Source organism: Xenopus laevis, chromosome 5S, assembly GCF_017654675.1.
Source record: "Xenopus laevis strain J_2021 chromosome 5S, Xenopus_laevis_v10.1, whole genome shotgun sequence".
In the NCBI taxonomy this organism is placed as follows: Eukaryota; Metazoa; Chordata; class Amphibia; order Anura; family Pipidae; genus Xenopus; species Xenopus laevis.
The window spans coordinates 87,099,162-87,108,588 of NC_054380.1; the positions used below are offsets into that span (position 1 = coordinate 87,099,162).

At 40.7% G+C, this 9,427-nt stretch overlaps 1 long non-coding RNA gene across 1 annotated transcript in view; it reads right to left on the minus strand.

Moving 5' to 3' along the window:
* The window catches only part of LOC121394262, a 146,981-nt gene extending 137,736 nt beyond the window's left edge, over positions 1-9,245 (minus strand). The window contains exons 1-3 of the long non-coding RNA XR_005961597.1: positions 9,073-9,245; positions 5,063-5,366; positions 314-766 (exon numbers count right to left, since the gene is read on the minus strand). This is a non-coding gene — a long non-coding RNA (uncharacterized LOC121394262). The remainder of the gene's footprint in view (positions 1-313; positions 767-5,062; positions 5,367-9,072) is intronic.
* Between the last annotated feature and the right edge of the window lie 182 nt (positions 9,246-9,427).

Here is a 9,427-nt window from a genome sequence, read left to right on the forward strand (position 1 = left end):
TCATCAAATTGTTATTACTTTGTTACATTTTAATTTTTTTGATGTTAATGTCCAAAAATAAATGATGGTCTCGGGGTACCTGGTTACAGAGATTTAACTAGTCAGCATTAACATCTCTGAAAATGGCAAATATATTAATATAGATCTAAAAATAACTACACAATCTAAGGAAAATATATTAGAAATGCTTAATGAACAATTCAAAAAACAACCATCTGAAATTAAAGATAACCAAGTTTATAGAAACAATTTTATAGTATGGCAAATACTATACCGATTACATAAATATGATTATCAGGTTACCCTTACTTACCTTTAAAGGAGAAGCAAGTTTTTTACTTGAAGGTACCAAAAGTTAGGCAGCTCTAAGTGATTGTATATACCCAGGGCTGCTGCTCCTATCAACAGAAAACTGCAGAGGCCCAGTGAGCTACACAGAGGGATCCTGTTCATGCTTATTCTTTATTCCCGCAGCTGTGCATACACAGCAGAGTAAAAAGCCATACTTTAACAACAGAAAAAAAACAGCTATTTCACACCACTGTGCAGTTATGTCTGAAGAAGTGGAAAAAGAGAATCACTCTGTGGTGATCTCTGGAAGAACCCTGGGCCGGTGCAGTTTTCTGTTGACAGGAGCCTGGGTTATCAGTTAAGTAAATAAAATCACTTGGGATGCCTAAATTGTGGCACCCACAAGTTAAAAAGACTTTCCTTCCCCTTTAACAAGGAACGTGAGTCTCCTCTGCTCGGCTTAGCCTCCAGTCTCCTAAATGGAAAAGAAAAAATATTAATTGGTTACAACATCTCAATTCCCCTACAAATATTCTTTGTTGGGGTGATTGTATAAGCAAATGTCAAATCTCTGACAAAGAGAAATTGTTTTATTTTCAACTACCCCTCTGGTTCAACAAGCCTAGTTTAAAGGATTCTCTCATTTACACTTTCCCCATTTCATTCTTTAACAAATATATCTCCAAATTAGGCTTTATGCACAAACAGTGATTTGTAACATTCTATCAGAGGAAATCAATAACCCAAACGATTGCTTATTTTGATATTTACCACTGTCTATGGTCTTATCCATTGATCAAACAATTCTGGAAAACTGTCACCTCCTATTCTAAATTCACGCTACATTTTCAGATACATCTCACATCTTTGTGGGCAATCTTGGGAGACACAGTATTCCTGGATATCAACCCTCCCCCCATCACTTGAAATAACGACTACTAAGCTTGATTTTCTTGATCACATGGATTGGCTGGAAGCCACCTTGAACATAGAGCACTAAGTAACTACCTTCTTTGCTACCTGGACAAAATATGTACAGACATTACCCCACAATCGACAACAGGAAACTTCCTATGTATTTTGGTTCACTACCTGGTATACAATATGTCCGAGGACTTGGTAGGGAGAAATCCCTTACCAATAACAACTCAAACACAAAAGAATACTTATAAATGTCCTGATAGCATTTTATTTTATACAATGCCAAGTGAAAATAGGTATAGCCCCTAAGGTTGCCACACAGCTGATATTTGACTGGGCTAGCCAGAAAAACACCAGCTAGAACCGGGGCTGGTTTTACTAATTTACCGGCAATAAAATGGGTTGTTCATCTGCCAAATAATTTCTTCAATTCAGTTGTTTTTAGATTGTTCCCCAGAAATAAGGAGAATCTTCTACTTCCCTCCCTAAAGTGGTTCGCTAAAAAAACTCCTTTTTAAACATTCCCTCTCATCTCCCACAGCTTACAATTGCCCAGTAAGCCTATTTCTGCACCCCAATGTCCCATACCTGCCCAATCCCGGCTCCGTGACATCACCAGTTTTCCCATTTCCCTTGATTTTACCAAGCAGGGACTACTCATTCAGGCCAGAAAAATCTATACGAAAGGAGGCAACTCTAACAGCCCAAGGGAAAAGAAACTGTAACTATTTTAGCACAATCAGATGTGTAGCGTATTTTCTGGTTATTGGGTGTAGGACGAGGAATGTGTGTAGGCCTACTCCAATTTATATATGTAATCCTATTCACGACTATAATGTCATATTTCATTAAATTTGTATGTATTTTTTGGTGCAAATTAAATTTTTTTTTAAAAAAAAAACCAACAAATACATCTCCTTTCAATCAGATAACATTTGGTTGAGAGAAAAATGTAATTAAGGGTAAGTGCACTGTTCGTCTTACTACCCAGTGACACTGTTTACTGGGGGACTTTATTTAAAATGCACTACATACTCAGAATGCTAAGGGATAGTGTAGGAATGAGGGGCCTTGACGTAGCACGTGAGCTTGCATATGTTGGCCAAAGTGTGGTACTAACACCTCATTTTTGGTAATAATTGTTTTTAAAGGCAAACCGTGTGCCGGTAATTTTTCTCTTTCTCATTATGTACAATTATTGGCTTCAAATCGTTTATAGCCGCTGGTCAACTCCAGATTGTGGGTTAGACCGAGCACTGGAACAAAGGTGCTTCTAGCAGCTGGTCAACGCCACAGCATGGGTTAGACCGAGTAATGGGGATGTTTTTCTGTGTTTTGTGCACAAATTGCAGCCAAAAATTGCCTATAGTTGACATTGAGCCATTAAAACAAGGTATGATTTACAGGTGTATGTTAATAGCTGGGGCTTAAGGGCTCTTACAGACGAGCGTTTTTACTAGGGATGCACCGAATCCACTTTTTTGGATTCGGCCGAACCCCCGAATCCTTCACAAAGGATTCGGCCGAATACCGAACCAAACCCTAATTTGCATATGCAAATTAGGGGTGGGAAGGGGAAAACATTTTTTACTTCCTTGTTTTCTGACAAAAAGTCACGCAATTTCCCTCCCTGCCCCTAATTTGCATATGCAAATTAGGATTCGGATTCGGTTCGGCCGGGCAGAAGGATTCGGACGAATCCGAATCCTGGCCGAATCCCGAACCGAATCCTGGATTCGCTGCATCCCTAGTTTTTACCTGCGCTCCCCTGCGTTCTGGTTTCATGTGTTCAGCTGCAGGGGAGCGCAAGGAGTAGATGCAATGAATTATTTTCAATTGGGCTGTACTCACACAGATGCATGTAAGCACCGATTGCAGGTAAAATGCAACATGCTGCATCCCAAACTGCGTTCGGCGCTTACATGCGTCTGTGTGAGTACAGCCCCATTGAAAAGAAATCAGTGCGTCTACTCCTGCGCTCCCCTACGGCTGAACGAATGAAACCGGAAAGTAACTCTAACTCGTCTGTAAGAGCCCTAAAAGCTCCTTGCTTTCTCACTAGAGCTTCTGAGTAAAGGGTAAGTGCACTGTTGGTCTTACTTCTCAGTCACACTGTTTGCTGGGGCACTTGATTTTAAATGCACTAAAAACTTAAATGCTAATGGCTAGTGTAGGACTTGCGTACAATGAGGGGCCTTGACGTGGCACATGAGCTTACATATTTTGGCCAATGTGTGGTACTAACTAAAAACTTAAATGCTAATGGCTAGTGTAGGACTTGCGTACAATGAGGGGCCTTGACGTGGCACATGAGCTTACATATTTTGGCCAATGTGTGGTACTAACACCTCATTTTTTTGTAATACACACAATTAATATTAAAGGCAAACTGTGTGCTGGTAATTTTTCTCTCTGTACAAATATTGGCTTTTTATCGTTTATTGCAGCTGGTCAATTCCAGAGTGTGGGTTAGACTGAGCGCTGGCACAGGGGTGCTTCTAGCAGCTGCTCAACTCCATAGTGTGGGTTAGACCAAGCTCCGGCGATTTCTTTCTGTGTTTTGTATCAAAATTAGGTTCATTCAATCCCATCTATGGAAAAATATTCTCATCCCACAGAATCCACAGCAAAAAATGCATCATGAAGTCTCTGCAGAATCCTTTATTAAATTCTACTTTTATAAACTACTTTTTGGAGTACTGAGAGAACAAAATTACAGATTGATCCCTTTGACATACAAAGGATTTAACTTTCATTCAAATAATGGCAAATACCTTAACAGCTCTCCCAAATGTGTTTTTTCTTTACCTCATTATTTACATCTACCCTGGGAATGTCCTCTAATTCAACATTTTGGAAAGATATTCAAGATCATGTTCTCAATTTTCATTATCCTCTCGATTTAATCTCATGGGTATTGATAATAAAAATCATTTTGTAAGCCTTTGAGTAAGGGAAGGTGTTCTCGAAACGTGTAAGGCCTATGTATTTCTACAGTACCCAGCAATAAAAACCTGCTTTTTACCGGAGTGCCGTCCTCCTGTTCGTGTATTTATTGATAATAAAAACTGGATTATTCTCTGTAATATGTCATTCTTGACAACATACTAAAATACCTCAAATTAACTCTAGCTGCAGCAAGAGTGGTTGTTCACCTTTAAGGTAACTTTTTGTATGTTACAGAATGGCTAATTTTAAGAAACTTTTCAATTGCTCTTCATTATTTATTTTTTATAGTTTTTGAATTATTTGCCTTCTTTTTCTGACTCTTTCCAACTTTCAAATTGGGGTCACTGACTCCCATCTACAAAACAAATGCTCTGTAAGGCTATAAATGTATTGTTACTGCTACTTTTTATTACTTATCTTTATGTTCAGGCTCTATACTATTCATATTCCAGTCTATTATTCAAATTAGTGCTTGGTTGCTAGGGTAATTTGCATCCTAGCTACCAGATTGGTGAAATTGCAAACTGGAGAGCTGCAGAATAAAAAGCGAAATAACTCAAAAACCACAGATAATACAAAATGAAAACCAATTGCAAATTGCCTCAGAATATCCCTCTCTACATCATACTAAAAGTATGGTGAACCACCCCTTTAAGTAAGACTTTATCAGTATTAAAAAAAAACTTTCTACAAATATAGCTATCGCATTACAGGCTTCGTAGTATACAAAACCGATTAAAATTGAAAATAGTTTTACAAAATATGGATGAATGAGAAAGATAGGATAAATGGCATCCTTTACTGCTCCATAGATATTTAAAGGGGACATATACCATAATTTTGAACTGTAGCTTAATCTATTCTTTTTGCAATAAAATTGAATAAAACATGTTTTAGATACCTTTGGGGTCCATTTTATTTGTTATCTTAGCATTTCTTATCACGCTCCTCCCTTTCTCCTGATTTCCTGTCCTGTTACAGCTACAGCAAGCCAGGGCAGCCGTCGGCCATCTCTTTTTTTCACTTTTTTTTTCCCAGAGAGCAGCAGCCACTGAGAAGGACTGGGGGTGCATTGGTGGGAGGTGCTGGTTGCCGAGGTCATCTAGGCACTCTGTCAATCCAAATACTTAATAAAGTTGTGTCCAAAACAGTTTCTGGAAATCCCCTTTTAAAACCGACCCACAGGAAGGCTCGTTCTCCTTGAGCTTAGTATCCAAACGACAAAATAAGTTGATGAGGGTTCAAACGACAAAATAAGTTGAATTAGGGAACATCTGAGAAATATAGAGAAAGGTATAGAAACCCATAGTGCATCTAAACATTTTAAGGTGGTACATAGATGTAACCCCAAGGGTCTAACATATTGGGGTGTGGAGGCATTAACCAGAAAATGGAGGGGGGGAAACATTGTAGAAGATACTCTAAGATGCGAAAGCAGAAGGATATATAAAATGGGAACCTAAGGGCCTCAACATAGACTTCAATCTAAGGTCCTTTTTAGGAGAAGTCTTTATCTAAACTTATGTACAATATACCTTCTTGATATATACAAATTGTATAAAAAAAAAAAAAACTCCTTATATATATGTAACAAATATGCAAATTTTAACTAATAATGTGAAGAATTGATGGATTGAGTATACGGTAATAGATTAGGTAATTTTTAAAGGCTACTTAATCAAGTAACCCTATAAGATAAAAATGTCAATCAAGCCTGGGTCCTTCTCAGGGCTGCTTGCGCTTGCCCCGCCCACTCGCCCAGCTTCGGGCAGGCACCCTTGCACACAGACTCAGTGTATCTTCAGACTGAACAATGGAGCTCAGGAGCTGGTCGGAGACCAGCGACTCATCTCCCCTCCCTCTCTTCCCCCTCGACAATGTGTTTTCCACACTAGACAATAGTGATGTGCGGGCCGACCCAATAACCGCGGGACAGGCGGGTTTGGGTCGACCTCGCACTGCTCCTCGTGGGTGGCGGGCGGGTGCGAGTTGAGCTCTTCTCCTGCCCTCCCTGCCCGCCACGTTCAAATGCCGGCATCCAACTTCCGGTTTTATAGTCTCGCGTCTGCTCGCCCCGCCCCTTTTGTGACATCATTGTGATGTCATCTGCAGGGTGGCGCGGGTCTATAAAAGGACCCCGGAAGCTTGGGTGGGCGCGGGCTGCAGCAGGGCGGGTTAGGGTCAGGTGCGGGTCACACAAGCACAGGGCATCGAACAATTAGGTTGCAAGGGGAGCAAAATGGAGCACAGGCAGGCAGGCAAGTGAGGAGCTAGGAGAAGAAGTGATCCACTAATTTAAAGCAGCTGTATCCCAGCAGTGACACATTTAGCCTGTTTAACGCTGAAACTGTTTAAGGGATACTGTCATGGGAAAAAAAAAAAATTTTCAAAATGAATCAGTTAATAGTGCTGCTCCAGCAGAATTCTGCACTGCAATCCATTTCTCAAAACAGCAAACAGATTTTTTTATATTCAATTTTGAAATCTGACATGGGGCTAGACATATTGTCAATTTCCCAGCTGCCCCAAGTCATGTGACTTGTGCTCTGATAAACTTCAATCACTCTTTACTGCAAGTTGGAGTGATATCACCCCCTCCCTTTCCCCCCCAGCAGCCAAACAAAAGAACAATGGGAAGGTAACCAGATAGCAGCTCCCTAACACAAGATAACAGCTGCCTGGTAGATCTAAGAACAACACTCAATAGTAAAAACCCATGTCCCACTGAGACACATTCAGTTACATTGAGAAGGAAAAACAGCAGCCTGCCAGAAAGCATTTCTCTCCTAAAGTGCAGGCACAAGTCACATGACCAGGGCCAGCTGGGAAATTGACAATATGTCTAGCCCCATGTCAGATTTCAAAATTGAATATAAAAAAATCTGTTTGCTCTTTTTAGAAATGGATTTCAGTGCAGAATTCTGCTGGAGTAGCACTATTAACTGATGTGTTTTGAAAAAAACATGTTTTGCGATGACAGGATCCCTTTAGATTTAACTCCACTCGTCACCCACCCCGCTCCTCCCCCCTCCCCAATGAATTTCCCTGCACTACACAACGAGGAGGGGGTGGGTCGCAGGGGGCAACAGTGATGATCAGATAGAGGGAGAACGCTTGCTTTACAAACGGCTTCAGCATAAATCTGTGCACGTAAGGGGAGGGTGGCTGGAAGACTTCCAAGCTGCAAATAACTAGCATAAAGCGGCCTTGGACTTAGTAAAATGGGAAAAATCCATCTATTATGTTTCTAGAAAGTGGTAGAAAGGGGTTTACCCCCCACATCCCAGGTGTCCAAAATGTGCAGCCTTAAGTTCCTAAACTACAGCTCCCAGGTGGCAGAGAGATGGACAAAGGACAGTTATGTGCAGACTGGGAACAGACACACAGGCAGGGAGATGGGAAGAGTTTTCCAAGCTACAGCAGAGCTCAGCCTGTCAGTCAGTGGTGTGACCATTTCCTGTGAGAGAATGAACAGACACTCCCACCTCTCATTGCAGCTCTGATATAATGACACTTTTAGCAGGTAAAATGCATTCAAAACTTTTTTTCCCTGCATCACTACATTTTTTGAGGAAAGATTAATCATATATCTCAATATGAAGGTGATGTAAAATGTCCCCTTTAATCTAATTAGAATCTAGCCAGTTAATATGTAATATATCCTGCACAAGAAACTTTTATTTGGATGTTTAAATTCAGTCACATTCCAGTTATATTCTTCTATACCATGGCACATATACTGTTTATTTAAAGGGGTGGTTCACCTTTAAATGAACTTGTAGTATATTATAGAATGACTAATTCTAAGCAACTTTTGACATGGTCTTCATTATTTATAATCTTTGAATTATTTGCCTTCTTCTTCTGATGCTTTCCAGCTTTCAAATGGGGGTCACTGACCCCCCATTCAAAAACCACAAAAAATGAAAACCAATTTCAAATTGTCTCAGAATATCATCCGTACATCATACTATGGGGCAAATTTACTAAAGGGCGAAGTGACTAATGCGGGCAAAAATTCGCATCGTTTTGGTACTTCGCCGATTTACTAACTTTGTAACTGGCGTAACTTCGCTAGCGAAGGAGATAGACTCTAGCGGTACTTCGCTCCCTAATTTGCGCTCTGGTGAATGGACGTAACTACGCAAATTCACTAATATGTGGATTTTACTGAACGTTCTCTCTTGCGCCAGACTTGCCTTCGCCACCTCAGACCAGGCGAAGTGCAATAGAGTAGATAGGACTTCCTCAAAAAACAGTTGAACATTTTTTCATTCAAGTCCCAAAAAACGCTGGCGACTTTTACTTTTTCAGGGTAATAGGCTGAAAAAGAACATGAATTTTTTTGGGGGTAACCGGCTTCCCCCCTACATTTCCTTACATATGGCACATAAACTATACAGTGGGCACATGTGTAGGGCAATATAAAAACTCCATTTTATTAAGTTTTCCCAGGATTGTGTAGTGTAATGTATTTGCTGCAACATATATACGTCCATTTAACTTTAACTTCCTGACGCATACAAATTAGGCAACGCTAGCACAACTTCGCTTGACTTGGTGCAATTACGCTAGCGCAACTTCCCCGGCATCCTGAACGCAACTTCGGATTTCAGTGAATTAGCATTGTCCTGGCAAATCTACGCCTGGCGAAGTGTGGCGGTGGGAGCGAAGCTGTCGCTGGCGAATTTTCGGAGGTTAGTGAATTTAAAGGTGAACAACCCCTTTAAGTGCCACTACACTTTACATTGGGATATTTATATGTCTTCACTTCTTGAACATTGTACAGTTTGGCTGTTATTCACATGTAGGTATGTATTAGGGTATAGGTTGCTATAAAGCTCATTACCCAGGTTTATTCTCGTCCAACATGTCTAATAAAACTCTTTTGTCATTAGGAGCACGTGTTACCTGATGCAGCAGGTCCAATGGCCGCTATAAATCAGACTAATGGAACTGCGTGACGTGTGGGTGGCTTCTGATTATTCTTTGGCCTTCCGAGTTACCACACAACAGCATTATGTGTAAACAGACTCCACTAACCCCCTAATATTAAGGGCACACACCTTACAGAGACCAGCAAGTATGTAACGGGTTCGCAGCTGCAAGGGAAGACTGAATAAAATCCTGCCCCAAAGAAAAATCCTAAAGCTAGTCAGCGTAAACAACTAAGTGGAGCACTGTAGTAGCGTACGGCTCCAGCCAATCCCCGCATGACCACCATTTGACGAAGGCGCCGAATACGCGCCGAAGGTCACGTGACGGA